Source organism: Hemiscyllium ocellatum, unplaced genomic scaffold (genome assembly GCF_020745735.1).
Source record: "Hemiscyllium ocellatum isolate sHemOce1 unplaced genomic scaffold, sHemOce1.pat.X.cur. scaffold_103_pat_ctg1, whole genome shotgun sequence".
Lineage (NCBI taxonomy): Eukaryota > Metazoa > Chordata > Chondrichthyes > Orectolobiformes > Hemiscylliidae > Hemiscyllium > Hemiscyllium ocellatum.
The window spans coordinates 2,303,578-2,317,916 of NW_026867652.1; positions in this window are offsets into that span (position 1 = coordinate 2,303,578).

The following is a 14,339-nucleotide window of genomic DNA, read 5'->3' on the forward strand; positions in this document are numbered from 1 at the left end:
AACCATGAGATCATGCTACAGCTGTACAAAACTCTAGTCCGGCTGCACTTGGAGTATTGTGTTCAGTCCTGGTCACCACATTATGAGGAGGATGTGGAAGCTTTGGAAAGGGTGCAGAGGAGATTCACTGCAATGTTGCCAGGTATGGAGGGTAGTTCTTCCGAGGAAAGTCTAAGGGACTTGAAGCTGTTTTCGTTGGAGAGAAGAAGGTTGAGAGGTGACTTAATAGAGATATATAAGATAATCAGATGGTTACATAGGGTGGACAGGGAGAGCATTTTTTCAAGACTGGTGACGGCGAGCATGAGGGGGCGTAGCTTTAAATTGAGGGGTGATAGATATAGGACAGATGCCAGATGTAGTTTCTTTACTCAGAGAGTAGTAAGGGTATGGAATGCTTTGCCTGCGAGGATAGTAGATTTGCCAACTTTAAGTTCATTTAAGTCGTCATTGGACAAGCATATGGATATACATGGAATAGTGTAGGTTAGATGGGCATCAGATTGGTACGACAGGTCAGCGCAACATCAAGGACCGAAGGGCCTGTATCGTGCTGTAATGTTCTATGAACACTCTGCCTACTGACATTAAACAGATACGCAGAAACGCAAATGCATACACAACCCTCCACCACCACCCTGTCTACTGCCAGTAAGCGCATAGACACAGAAACACAGAGACTATACACCCCACCACCTCCTTGTCTCCTGTCATTAAACAGATATATACTCAAACACACACACATCCCTCGACCACCACCCTGTTTCCTTGCCTTAATCAGATATACACAGAAACACACACGCACAACCCTCCACCACCACACTGTCTCCATCCCTTAAAACAAATATACACAGAAACATGTACACAAACCTCTACCACCACCCTGTCTCCTGCCCTTAAACAGATATACACAGACACACACATACATGCAGAACGCTCCACGCCACTCTGTATCCTGCAATTAATCATATACTCACAGAAACAGACACACACACAACCCTCCATCACCACCAGTCTGCCTCCTGTCATTGAGCAGATAAATACAGAAAAACATACATATCCATTCACCACCATCCTAACACCAGCATTAAACAGACAGAGTCAGAAAAAAACACAAAGAAAACCCTTCACCAACACTCTATCTCCTGCCATTTAACAGTTATACACAGAAACACAAACACACTAAATCCTCCAGCACTACCCTGTCTCCTAGAAGTAAGCACTTAGACACAGAAATACAGACATCTACCCTCCATCACCACCCTGTCTCCTGCCATTAAAAGGATATATGCAGAAACAGCCACATACACAACACTCCATGAACACCCTGCCTCCTGCCCTTAAACAGATATACACAAAACGCACATACATACACAGCCCTCCTCGACCATCTTGTCTCCTGCCATTAAATAGATATACACAGACACACACACACACACTCACAATATTCCACGAACAACATGTCTCCTGCCATTAAGCAGCTATATGCGGGAACACAGACAACCCTCCATGACCACCCTGTCTCCTGCCATTGAACAGATATACACAGAAACACACACAGCACCACCCTGTCTCCTGCCGTTAAGCACATACACACAAACACGCACACACAACCCTCCTCCACCACCCTGTCCTCCTGCCATTGAGCAGATATACACAGAAATACACATGTATAACCTTCTACCACCACCGTCTCCAGCCCTTGAATAGATATACACATAATCACACACACACACACACACACACACCTCTCCACGATAACCCTATCTCCTGCCATGAAACAGAGATACACAGAAACACACACACACACACACAACCCTCCAGCATCACCATATTTTCCTTCCATTGAGCAGATATGCACTGAAATACACACACAACCTTCGACTACCACCAGTCTGTCTCCTGTCATTAAACAGATATGTACAGAAAACACACACAAACCTGCGCCATCACCCGATCACCGACCATTAATCAGACATACACAGACAACCCTCCATCAACACTCTGTTTCCAGGCAATAATCAGGTATATACAGAATTGTCTGGCTGACAGAAAGTGGCTGTAGATGGAATGTATTCTGCCTGGATGACAGTGTTAAATGGTGTCCTGCAGGGCTCCTTTTGTATTTGGGCCTCTGCTCTTTGTAGCTTTTATAAATGACTTGGATGAGGAGGTTGAGGGTGGGTTAGTAAACTTGCAGAAGACACAAAGTTTGGAGATGTCGTTGATAGTATAGAGGGCTATGCAGGCTGCAGCGCGACATAGAATACAGAACTGGGCTGAGAAATGGCAGATTGAGTTCAACCTTGACAAATGCGAAGTGATGCATTGTGGAAGATGGAACTCGAATGCTGAATATAGGATTAAAGACAGGATTCTTGGCAGTGTGGAGGAACAGAGGGAACTTGGTGTGCAAGTACATATATTCCTCAAAGTTGCCACACAAGTGGATAGGGTTGTTAAGAAAGCATATGGTGTTTTGGCCTTCAGTAACAGGGGGATAGAGTTTAAGAGCCGTGCGGTTTTGCTGCAGCTCTGCAAGTCCCTGGTGAGGCAATACTTGGAATATTGTGTCCAGTTCTGGTCGCCCTACTATAGGAAAGATACAGAGGCTTAGGAGAGGGTGCAAAGAAGGTTACCAGGATGCTGCTTGAATTGGAGGGCTTGCTTTATGAAGAATAGTTGAATACGCTTGGACGTTTCTCTCTGGAGAGAAGGAGGAAGAAAGGAGACCAGACAGAGGTGTACAAAATAATGAGAGCAACAGATATAGTCAATAGCCAGAGAATTTTCCCCAGGGCAGGAATGACTGGTACTAGAACTCATAGTTTGAAAATATTAGTTGGAAGGTATGAAGGAGACGTCAGAGGTAATATTTTTTTTAACACAGAGCGAGTGAATGCATGGAATGCATTATCACTGGTCGTGGTAGAAGCAGAGTCATTGGGGGCATTTAAGCGACTGCTGGACATGCACATGGATAGCAGTGAGTTGAGGGGTGCATAGGTTGTTACTATATTTTACATTAGGATTAAATCTCGGCACAACATTTTGGGTCAAAGGGACTGTTTGTGCTGCACTTTCTATGTTCTATGTTGTCTGACAAGTGTGAGTCGATCTGTGACACAATAATGCCAACTGCAAAAGATGTTTAAAGACTTCATTGAGTTGCAAAGTTGTCAGCACTACAAGTATGTTTTGGTCAATGTTGATTTTATTTTCCTTGGTGGGTTACCCCACTTCCTACGCTACTGCTAAAATTGTTGTAAACATTTTACTCAGGGTGATTATTACCTCTTTTGGTATTTGCTTTTGTCTACGTTCTGACAATGCCTCCCATTTTATTGGAGATATTAATGAGGAATTATGCTTCATTGTGATTATTGCCCACAGGCTGCAGGGCTCGTGGAGCATGGTGACCAGAATCTGAAAACTAAACTTACCAAATGGACTTCCAAGACAAGTCTTTACCGGGTGAGGGTGGAGTCTCTGTTATTGTTCCAGAGGAACTCCTGTGGGGAAAACTCGCTTGTCCCCAGCCGAAATCATCCGAGATCGAGCTGTCCTCTCGCCTTGATATGATGCTTTCTCCCCTATTCCTTTCCATCACATGACTGACAATATGTCCTCCTGTGTTCTTTACTTGACCAACGTTTTGGGGGATCCTCACTCTAATGCATGTGATGCTCCCCTCCCTCAACAATATCCCAACTGTTGAATATCCCAACTCTCATCATGATTTGCTGCAGCCTCCAATCTCAATGGCAAGGGCCCTTCCATGTTCTCCTCACCAGCCTGACTGCTGTTAAGGTTGCCGGGCAATCCACCTGGGTTCACCTTCATCATTCCAACTTCATTAGATGATCCCCTTCTGGATTCGGGTAGGGTGGATTATGATGGTGGTGATGATGGAGATGGAGACGATGGGGACCTCGAAGACGAACCGGAATCAGTTGGTAACAAACCAGAATACTATGATATAACTGCATGTTCCAACTTGTAATTCTTCTTCTGTTTTACATACCCTAATCCTTAATGCAGAACAACTATTATGATGAAGGTCAAACTTAGCCTGTTATGTGGACTCGTTGTCGCTGGCATTAAAGGTGAAGAGTGGGCTGTTTACCCGTGTGATCCTGAGCAACCAGAAACTGTGTAGTGTTTAAGCTGAAAAGATGTCCTTACGTGCCTGAGAAACTGATGCCTTCGATGCCACAATGGTCAACTGCATCAAGAAGATCGGACAGTTCATTTACAGAACAAGTCTCAATGATCTTTACCCTGTCAAGGTGTTTTGTGGCAGTTTGATTTCAGTTGTCCTTTCGGTGTTCCTGTTAAGTGTTGCCTCTACTCAGAGAGGCCTAAATCGGCACGTCGCAAAAGAGAAAGGGGAAGATGTCGTCCCTCACTAACAATTTGTTTTTGCAAAGTCATCATAAAATATTCAGCCAGCATGAAGTGGTCTGTTACACCCTCACACCAGGAAAGGGCTCTTTGACACCTTTCCCCCTCCTGAATCCCAACTACGGAGTATGGAATACCTGTTAGGCATTTATTGGATATAATCTTTCCTTTGATTATTACTTATCACCACCTGCTAGCCTGTGGAATTCCTATAATAAGTCTGGAAAGCCTATCCAATTTGTTGCAACTGTACAGAATGGGGATGCACTTAAGTGAATGTGACTTTGTTTATTCCATATGCCTTGGTCGAATGTACCAATTGCTACTGCTTCCCTGTGGCGCCTCACATCTCGTGCATATGCCTACTGTGTCTCTATTATTGTGGATATTCAGCTCTTTGTGGTGTTTAATGGAACAAACCTTACTATGAGACCCCTAATAGTACCTCCACCTTCTCAATTGTGGGATGGAAAGAAAGGCATTGAATCGATTAATTGAAACATCAATTATCCGAATGAACTGTTGCTCGCCCATCTCGATCAGATAATGGAGGTTCCTGTGTCAACCAGGTGGATGAGAATTTGGTGTTGTGTGATTTTTTTTTCCTTCACCCAATCAACCCCTGCTCGATCCTACTGAATGGCCCCAATGTTGACCCTGTTCCAGTTTAAGAGCTTAATTTGTGGACCTCTCTGATCTTTTTCCATAACTATGTAAAAATGAAGACAGTTATGATAACTGGATCCAAAGTGCTCTCTGACTGACACTTCAGTCACTTGGCCGACCTCGTTTTCTGAGGGGAGGTCCAGTGTTGCATCCACCTGAGTAGCGTAGAGCACTCTACAACTTGATTTAGGAAACGTTCTTAGACATATTTGACAAATTCCATCCCGTATGGTCCTTTTACATTCTGGGTGACCCAGTAAATCCAGGGGAAGTTAAAATCTCCATCCAAGACTACTCTAATATTTTTATAGGTACCTGCAATCTCACTACACATTTTCTCCTCTCGTACCCGCTGGCTATTTGGGGCTCCAGAACACCATCCCAACATTCTGACCATTCTCTTCTTATTTCTAACTTTTACAAATATGGCCTCATGTGATGACTGCTTAACAATATTGTCTCTCAGCACTGTTTTTATGTCCTCCCTAATCAAAGGGACAACTCCCCCTTCTCACTTACTTGTCCTTCTGTTACGCCTGTAGTTTCTGTATTCTGGAACACTGAGCTGCCAGTCCTGCCATTCCCTCGGCCATGTTTCTGTTATGGCTGTAATATCCTAGTCCCCAGACCTTATCCATGGGCGGAACTTGTCTGCCTTACCAGTCAGGCCTCGTGCATTGAAATTAATGACCTTTTAACCAGAAGTCTTTTCCCTCCCTATACTGTGCCCGGATATCCTGGAGAGGAAACTTGCTCTCGATGGTTGATGTATTTTCCCCTGACTAGTTGATGGCCCCTCTCTTATTCAGACTCCCAACTCCCTGACAAACTAGTTTAAACCCGGCCGGGTAATACTAGCAAATCTCCTTCCAGGGATACAGGTGCCCCTCTGCTTCCAGTGCAAACCATCCCCCTGGTACAGGTCACCTCTACCCCAGAAGAGATCCCAATGACCTAAGAACTGAAAATCCTGCCCCCTACAACAGCTCCTCTGCCACACATCCATCCGGTCTATCTTTCAATTTTTATCCTCATTGGCACGTGGCACTGGGAGTTACATGGAGATCTTTCACCTCAATATCCTGTTTTTTTTTTCTCACCTAACTCTCTGTACTCATTTCACAGGACCCCATCCCCTTGTCTACCTCTGTCAAGTGGGCCGATGTGCACAATGACCTCTGGCTGTTAACCCTCCCTTCAGAATGTTCAGTAACCGCTCAGAGACATCTTGACTCTGGTACCCGGGAGGCAGCACACCATCCTGGGGTCTCTTCTACAGCCAAATAGCCTCCTGCCTGTCCCCCTCACAACTGATTCTCCTATCAGTATTGCAATCATTAGACCGGATCTGGCAAACAGAGACAGGGATGAACTACCTGCAGTCGGGTCGATATTAGGAAAGTGGGAGTAATTACAAGTGATGCTGTGAAAGCTCGGGGCCAGTGGGTTCCTTGAAGAGTGAATAGTAAAGGCAGCTATTTCAGCGAATACTGATCAAGCAATATCGTCAGTTTGAAAAAGAAAATACAGTGCATTAAAATCAGGTGAAGCCATTCACAAATATAGAGAGTGCAAGGGGATTTGGAAATTGAGGGACAAACAATGGTCAAGAAAAATATTTGGCAGATACAACTGAGGTAAAGCCACAGGTATTTTATCACCATTTTTAGCATAAGAGGCTTCTCAGCAAAAGAGGGAGGAATGTTAAAAACCAAAGGGACAATCTGTGCATGGAGCCAGAGGAAGTAGGTGAGATCTTCAATGAATATTTCCCACCTGTATTCACACAGGAGAAATCCCGGGGATTTCAGCCGGGATGGTGAGGTTCGAGAACATGGTAAGATCAATAAGGAGGAGGTATTAAATATTTTCACAGGCATAAAAAAGTGGAGAAATCCACAGTGCCCAATGAAATGTATCCCAGGCTGCTGTGGGAGGTAAGGGAGGAGATTGCTGGGGTCCTGGTGGATATATTTGAAACTTTGCTGGCCACAGGTGAAGTGGTGAACGACTGGAGGATCGCTAATGTGGTTCCTTTGTTCAGGAAGGGCAGCAGGGACAGGCCAGGTAATTACAGAGCAGATAGTGTGACAGCAGGGGAAGGGAAATTATTGGGAACAATTCTGAGGGACAGTTTGTATTCATAACTGGAAAGGCAGGAATTGATTAGGGTTAGTCTGCACGGATTTGATACAGAAAGATCTTGTCTGGTGAAATCAGTTCAGTTTTTTGAAATGGTGTCTGAAAATGTTGATGAGTGCAGTGTAGATGATGTGGGTTCCATGGAGTTCATTCAGGCCTTTGACAAGGACCCACATGGAAGGCTGGTCCAAAAGGGAAGAGCCCATGGGATCCAAGGCAATTTGGCAATTTGGATTCACAATTGGTGGAGGGTTGTTTTTGTGATTGAAAGCCTTTACCCAGCGGGTGTACCACAGGGATCTGTGCAGGAGCCATTGCTGAACATTATGGCATTAATCACTCGGATATGAAAGCAGAAGGTATCATTATTAGGTTTTACAGATGACATGAAAGGTGAGGGCGTTGTCCACAGTGAGGAGGATGGTCTCAGGCTACAGTCTGAAGGTTGAGGCTGGGACAGAATTTTAACAGAGTAATTTCAATTGATTAGCCAGGCAAGAGCACAGCAGGCAATGAGGGAACACGCATCAATTAAACTGCATTTACTTTGATGTAAAATGCCTGACAGGTAAGGCAGATGAATGCACGGCATGGATGGGAACATGTGACTGGGAAATCACAGGAGTTACAGAAACACAGCTGAGGGAGGGACAGGACTCGCAGATCATTGTTCCCGAGGACAGATTCAACAGCAAAGATAGAAGCAGGGGCAAGAGAAGAGGGGGAGTGGAGTTTTTGATCAGTGAAAATATCACTGCAGCACTGAGAGAGGATATTCCTGGGGATCGCCAGTGAAGCTATGTTAGTGGAACTGAGAAATAAGAATGAATAATCAGTTTGATATGACTGTACTACAGGCCCGCAGTAGTCAGCAGGAAATTGAGCAGCAAATACGTCGGAGATCTCAGATATCTGAAAGAATGGTAGGATTGTAATGGTCATGGATTTTAACTTTCCAAACCTATACCGGGACTACCAGAGTGTTCACAGCTTGGATGGGAAGAATTTGTTTTTAGATTAGATTAGATTACTTACAGTGTGGAAACAGGCCCTTCGGCCCAACACTTCCAGACCGTCCCGCCGAAGCGCACCCAAACAGACCCATTCCCCTACATTTACCCCTTCACTTAACACTTCGGACAATTTATCATGGCCAATTCACCTAACCTGCACATTTTTGCCGGCGGGAATTAAAACCGTGTCTTTGGCACTGTGAGGTAGCAGTGCTAACCACTGTGCCACTGTGCCGTGTTGAGTGTGTTCAAGAAAACTGTCTCAATCAGTATGTAACTCGTCCGACTGGAGAAAGGGATAAAACCTGACCTTCCCTTGGGAAACAAGGTAGGGAAAGGGGCTGAAGAGTTTTTGTGGTGACTTTGCAAAAGTGGTCCCCCAATTCTATTAGTTTGAAAGTAGCAATGGAAAAGGACAGGCCTGGTCCACAAGTTAAAGATCAAAACTAGTCTTGCCACAATCTAGAAGGTATTAGACAAGACCGTCCAAATGATGATTCGTGGAGTCTATTTGCAGGTAAAGGGACGTTGGGCAAAGTGGGATGCTTTCAAAAGAGAGATAAATTAAGATTTCATTTCCAGCATATTCCTGTTAGTGTGAAAGACAATGCTGACACAAGTGGGAAACACTGGATGACTGAGGGTATTGAGACTCTGGTCAAGCCAAAAGGGGGCACATGTCATATACAGCCAGCTGGATTAAGTCAATCCCTTGAAGAATATTGTGGGTGTAGTAATACTCTAAAGAGGGAAACCATGAGGACGCAAAGGGGGCCTGACAGAGCTTTTGCAGAGAAGGTTCAGGAAAACCTACAGAGATTCTACAAGTGTATTAGCAACAGAAGATTAACTCTGGACAGAATGTGACTCCTTAAAGATTTACGAAGCCATCCATGTGTGAACACACAGGAAATGGGTGAGATCTGACAAAAAAAACTTCACGTCAGACCTTACTGTGGAGAAAACACACTGGAAAAGCAGAGAAATAAAAAACAGGGAAAACAGTGCTGTTTTCAAAAGAGTCCACATTGGAGAACAGGAGGTGCTGAAGGTTTCCAAACGCATTAAAATTAGACAACTCCCTGGGAACGAATCAAGTATATCCCAGGACATTGGGGTAAGTTAGAGAAGACACTTACTATGATATTTCTATCACTGACAGCCAAGGGTGATGAGCTGGGAGCCTGGAGGGTGGCAAATGTTGTGGCAGTATTTAGGAAAGGCTGCGACTGAAAGCTAGGGACATAAACACCAATTAGCTTGATGTCAGTGTTGCCAATGCTGTTGGACGCAATTCCACGGGACAGGACTTACAAGCATTTGGAAAGGCAACGATTGATTAGGGATATTCAGCATAACTTTGTGCATACAAAGTCGTGTCTCTCAAACTTGATAGAGTTTGTTGAAGAGGTGACCAAGAAGGTGGATGAAAGCAGAGCAGTGGACGTTGTCTATTCCTGACTTCATTAAGGCCTTTGACAGGGTTTAGTCTTTACACTGGTTAGTAATTTTAGATCACATGCGATCAGGGAGAGCAAGACACATGGACACAAAATGGGCTTGACAGCAGGAGACAGAGGGTAGTGGGAGAGGTTTTTTGGACAGACTGGAGGCCTCTGACCAGCGGTGTGCCACAAGCATTGGTGCTGGGGTCACGCATGTGCATTTTTGACAGAAACGAGAACATATGAATTCTTGTTAGTACGTTTGTGGATAGTAAAATAAGTGTTATAGTGGGCAGTGACTACAGTTATCAAAGGTGATCTCAACCAACTGAACCAATGGGTTAAGAAATAAAAGATGGAGCTGAATTCAGATGTTGGATTTTGTTAAGACAAACCAGGGACGACTAATACAATTAATAGCAGAGCTCTGGATAGTGTTGTCGAACAGAGAGAGACCAAGGGATGCAGTTACACTGTTCCTTGGAAGTGGCGTCACAGGTGGAAAGGCCAGGGAAAGCAGCATTTGGCACACTCGCCCTCATGGGTCAGAGCATTGACTACCTGAGTTGGTCCATCATGATACGACTGCATCAGACATTGCTGGGACTCTAGTTGGAGTACTGCGTAGAATTCCGATCCTCCTACTTTAGGAAACATATTCTGAATCTGCAAATGGAGCAAAGATTGACGAAAAAGTTACTGATACTGGAGGGTTTGACAGAAACATAGAGGCTGGCTAAGCTGGAAAGCAACATGGCCGGGGTGGGCGTGGGGGAGGGGAATGAGATAGATTTGGCAGATAAGATTAAGGGAATCCAAAGACATTCTACAGCACACAAGTACAAAAAAGCTACTAGAGAGACAAAAGAGCCCCTCAAAGATCAATAAGGGCATCCATGGCTGGAACCACAGGGAATGGGCGTGCCCCGAAATGAATATTTCATGTCAGAAAGTATTGTGGACAAAGACTAGGAAACAAAAGGAAAGAAACAGTGCTGTCTTGAAAAGAGACCCCGTTACAGAAGAGGTGGTGCTGGAGGTCTTAGAACACAAAGGTAGAGAAAGTCCTAGGTCCTGAACAAGTGTATGTGGAGGGACTATCAGGAAGGGAGGAGGTTACAGAGACAGGAACTGTTATAGGAGTTAAAAATTATTGAAGACACTGGTCCACGAGACATGGTATATGTACAGTGTTGGAGGGGGAGCACAGAACAGAAAGATCCCAAGCAGCATTCCCACACACTCATGGGAAGCCTGCTTTCCCCTCTGTTATACTGATATTCACTAAGATATCACAAGCCTGGATTGATAACTGTGACACTCCCGACACTGTCTCAGTCCAACAGGCCTTAAAGTAGGGCTGGTGATTGACTTGGGGTGTGTCTGTACTGTGCTCCCCCTCCAGTACTGTACCTGTGTCATGTCTTGTTAGCCGATGTTTGGAGCCCTCTCATTGCTCTCTGCTCTGTGCACTGTGAGTGATCTTACTTCACTGCAGGATTTATTGAAGGTTCCAGATCTCCCTGCCCTTTGTCTCTCTGGCTAACCAACCATCTTCAATGTGGTGATGGATGAGATACACAGTAGTTGGGAAGTCTACTGAGTCAGCAACTTCCTGATTACCTGCAGGAGACAGAGAAATAGACAGGATGGAAAATTAGACTGATGTCGTGAGGATCACACATGGAGAATGACACTGAGTCCCACAGAGATCTGGAAAATCCCAGTCTCCATTCCTGGCCTATGCTTTTGTGTCTATCTGAAGTGGAGGATCCGTTGTCTCAGGATCTGGAGTAGCTGTAAGAGTGAGATACACTGACAGAGGCAGAGATTGGACCCCCACAATGAGAAATACGAAATGGAGAGATACTGAGTGATATCACCAGAGTGCAGGAAGGTATCAGGATCAAACAATCATGAAGGAAAAACAGGTTTAGCTCCATGATGCACTGGTATCAGTGTTCAGGGATGAATAGCCGGTGAGCAGGCGAAGTGATGGCCGAGTGGTGTTATTGCTAGAGCATGTATCCAAAACCTCAGCTAATGTTCGGGGGAGGAAGGTTTGAACCCCACCATCTGAAATGGTGGAATTTCAAATAAATTATTTTAAAAATAGTAATTGACAATCCATCAATACCATCACTGATGTACAATAAATCCAAACACTTCGCCTTTCAAGAAGGACATCTGCCCACCCTCACGTGGTCTGCATGACATCCCCACAACAAGTATTTGCCTCTCAATTATCCTCTGAAATGGCTGAGCAGGTTACTCAGCTGAACGGCAGCTAGGGCTGGGCAAGAAAGTTTGGTCAGCTAGAGATATCTATATCCCATACTTGATTTAAAAAAAGTTCCGATGGACTGGGGCCAGTGACCTGGTCAATGATGTCAGTAGGTTTATGGACAGGGCTTTAAACTGAGAGAGGATGCGGGGACAGGGTTCTGGTGAAAGGAGTTTTCCAAATCCAAAGGGAAAAGGTGACACATCAGAACAGCCTGGGGAATGTGGCCACAGACAAGCAGAAAGGAACAGAATGAGACAGAGATTAACTAAAACTATACATCAGCGAATCGATTTGTGACAGGAAATTGTGGGAAAGAGTAAATTGCGTTTTTTTTTTCTTGGAATGGACAAAGTCTCTTCAATAAGGTGGATGGATTTGTGACACAGAGGTGAAAGAGATTTAAAACAGCAGAGAGATGTGGTTACAGGGCGAACAAAAGGTGGAAAATAAATATTCAATAGTTCACAAGCTTGCAGAAACTCAGGCAAAATGGGTAACACTAACAATAATGGATAACAAAGGCATTACAGAGAAAGCATTTGTTCTCAGATCATGAAGTAGAGTCAGTCTGAATGTAAATTCTGGCTACTACTTGCCAAGGACACAAGGAGCAGAAGAGAATTCTCCCCCTAACGGCATGTCATTGCTCATCACTGCATTAAACAGGAACTCACTGCAACTTTTAATAAACGTATTGTGATAATTTAGTGAACTTCAACATTCATGCAATCTTGACAATCATATTGACAAGAGTGATATTCGAAGAGGAGATTGTAGAATTCGTTTTCAGTGTTTCTTTGAATAACACATTGTGCAACTGGCTAGGGATATAACTATCTCAGAGCGAACCTTGTGTGATGAAACTTAGTGAATGAGTAATGTCACTGGGAGAGATCCTCCGGGAAATTTTGATAAAGTGCAGTTTAAATAAATATAAAGTTTTAATGTGAATCACAGAAAGGACAAATTACAACCAGAAAGAAAAATAGCCAGTTACATGAGTTTGAGAGGAGAACTGACCAAGATAAACAGGCTAAACAAACTGAAAGATGTCTCTGTAAATGAACAGTGGAAAACATTTAAAGGGACAGTGAAAAATATTCTACAAAAGGGCATTCTATTGAAACAGATCAATCCTCAGCAAGACATTCCCACCTGTCCCTCACTCAGGACAAAATGGTTCATATTAGATTATCAGGCTGAGAAGGTGACCACAGAGTACTTAAAATCCTGAAGAGAGAGACTGTTTTAGGTTTTAATGGGATTGCAAAGGGTCTGCTAGCAGGAGGAGGGCAGTGTGAAGGGGAATCATTGTCATGGTTTAATGACACAATAGGATAAGGGAGAGGTGAAAGTGCTGGAGGTGGTGAGAGTGTTACAGAGAGTGCTCAGGGCCTTAACGGTGTTACAAAGCCAGTACGGAAGGGAAGGGCATATGTATCTTTAGTTATTCATGCGATGTAGGTGTCACTGATTGGACCAGAATTCTTTGCCCCAATGCGAATTATCCAGAGGGTAGCTCAGAATCAGCTATATTGCTGTGGGTCTGGAGTTACATACAGGCCACACCAGGTTAGACTGTCAGATGTGCTTCCCTAAAGGAGGTAAGTGAACCAAATGAGTTCTTTTTACTGATTAGCAGCTTTTACGGTTACCTCACCAGTGTCTTGTACAGGTACAACATGGTAAAAGCAAGGGCTGCAGATGCTGGAAACCAGAGTCCAGATGATAGTGTTGCTGGAAAAGCACAACAGGTCAGGCAGCAACTTGACGTCCCAACTCTTACTCTCAATGCTCTGCCCAGTGAACGTAACCTTCCCAAACACCTGTCTCACCAGCCTGTCTACCTGTGACACCACTTACAAAGAACTGTGTACCTGCATCCCTGGGTCTCTGACTGACAACACTACCTAGGGCCCGAACAATAACTGTACAAGTCCCACCCTGGTTTGTTTCACCAAAATGGAACACTTCACATTTATCTAATTAAATTCCATCTGCTATTCTTCAGCCCACTATCCCAGCAGTACTGTTAATCTTGTTGTATCACAGATAACCTTCTTCACTGTCCACTTTGCTACCAATTTTAGTATCACCCAAAAAGCCTACTTGCCAGGAAACCAATGTTCCCATCCAAACCATTTATCCAAATGACAAACAACAGTGGGCCCACTACACCGCTGGTCACATGCCTCCAGTCTGAAAAACAACATGTCTCCCACCACCCTCTGTCTCTGACCATCAAGCCAATTTTGTATCCAGTGGATTAGCTCCTCCTGAATGCCATATCCTTTTACATTGATCTGGGCTTATTACCCAGTTTACCATACGGAACGTAGAACACAGAACAGTACAGAACAAGACACTTCGGCCATGATGCCA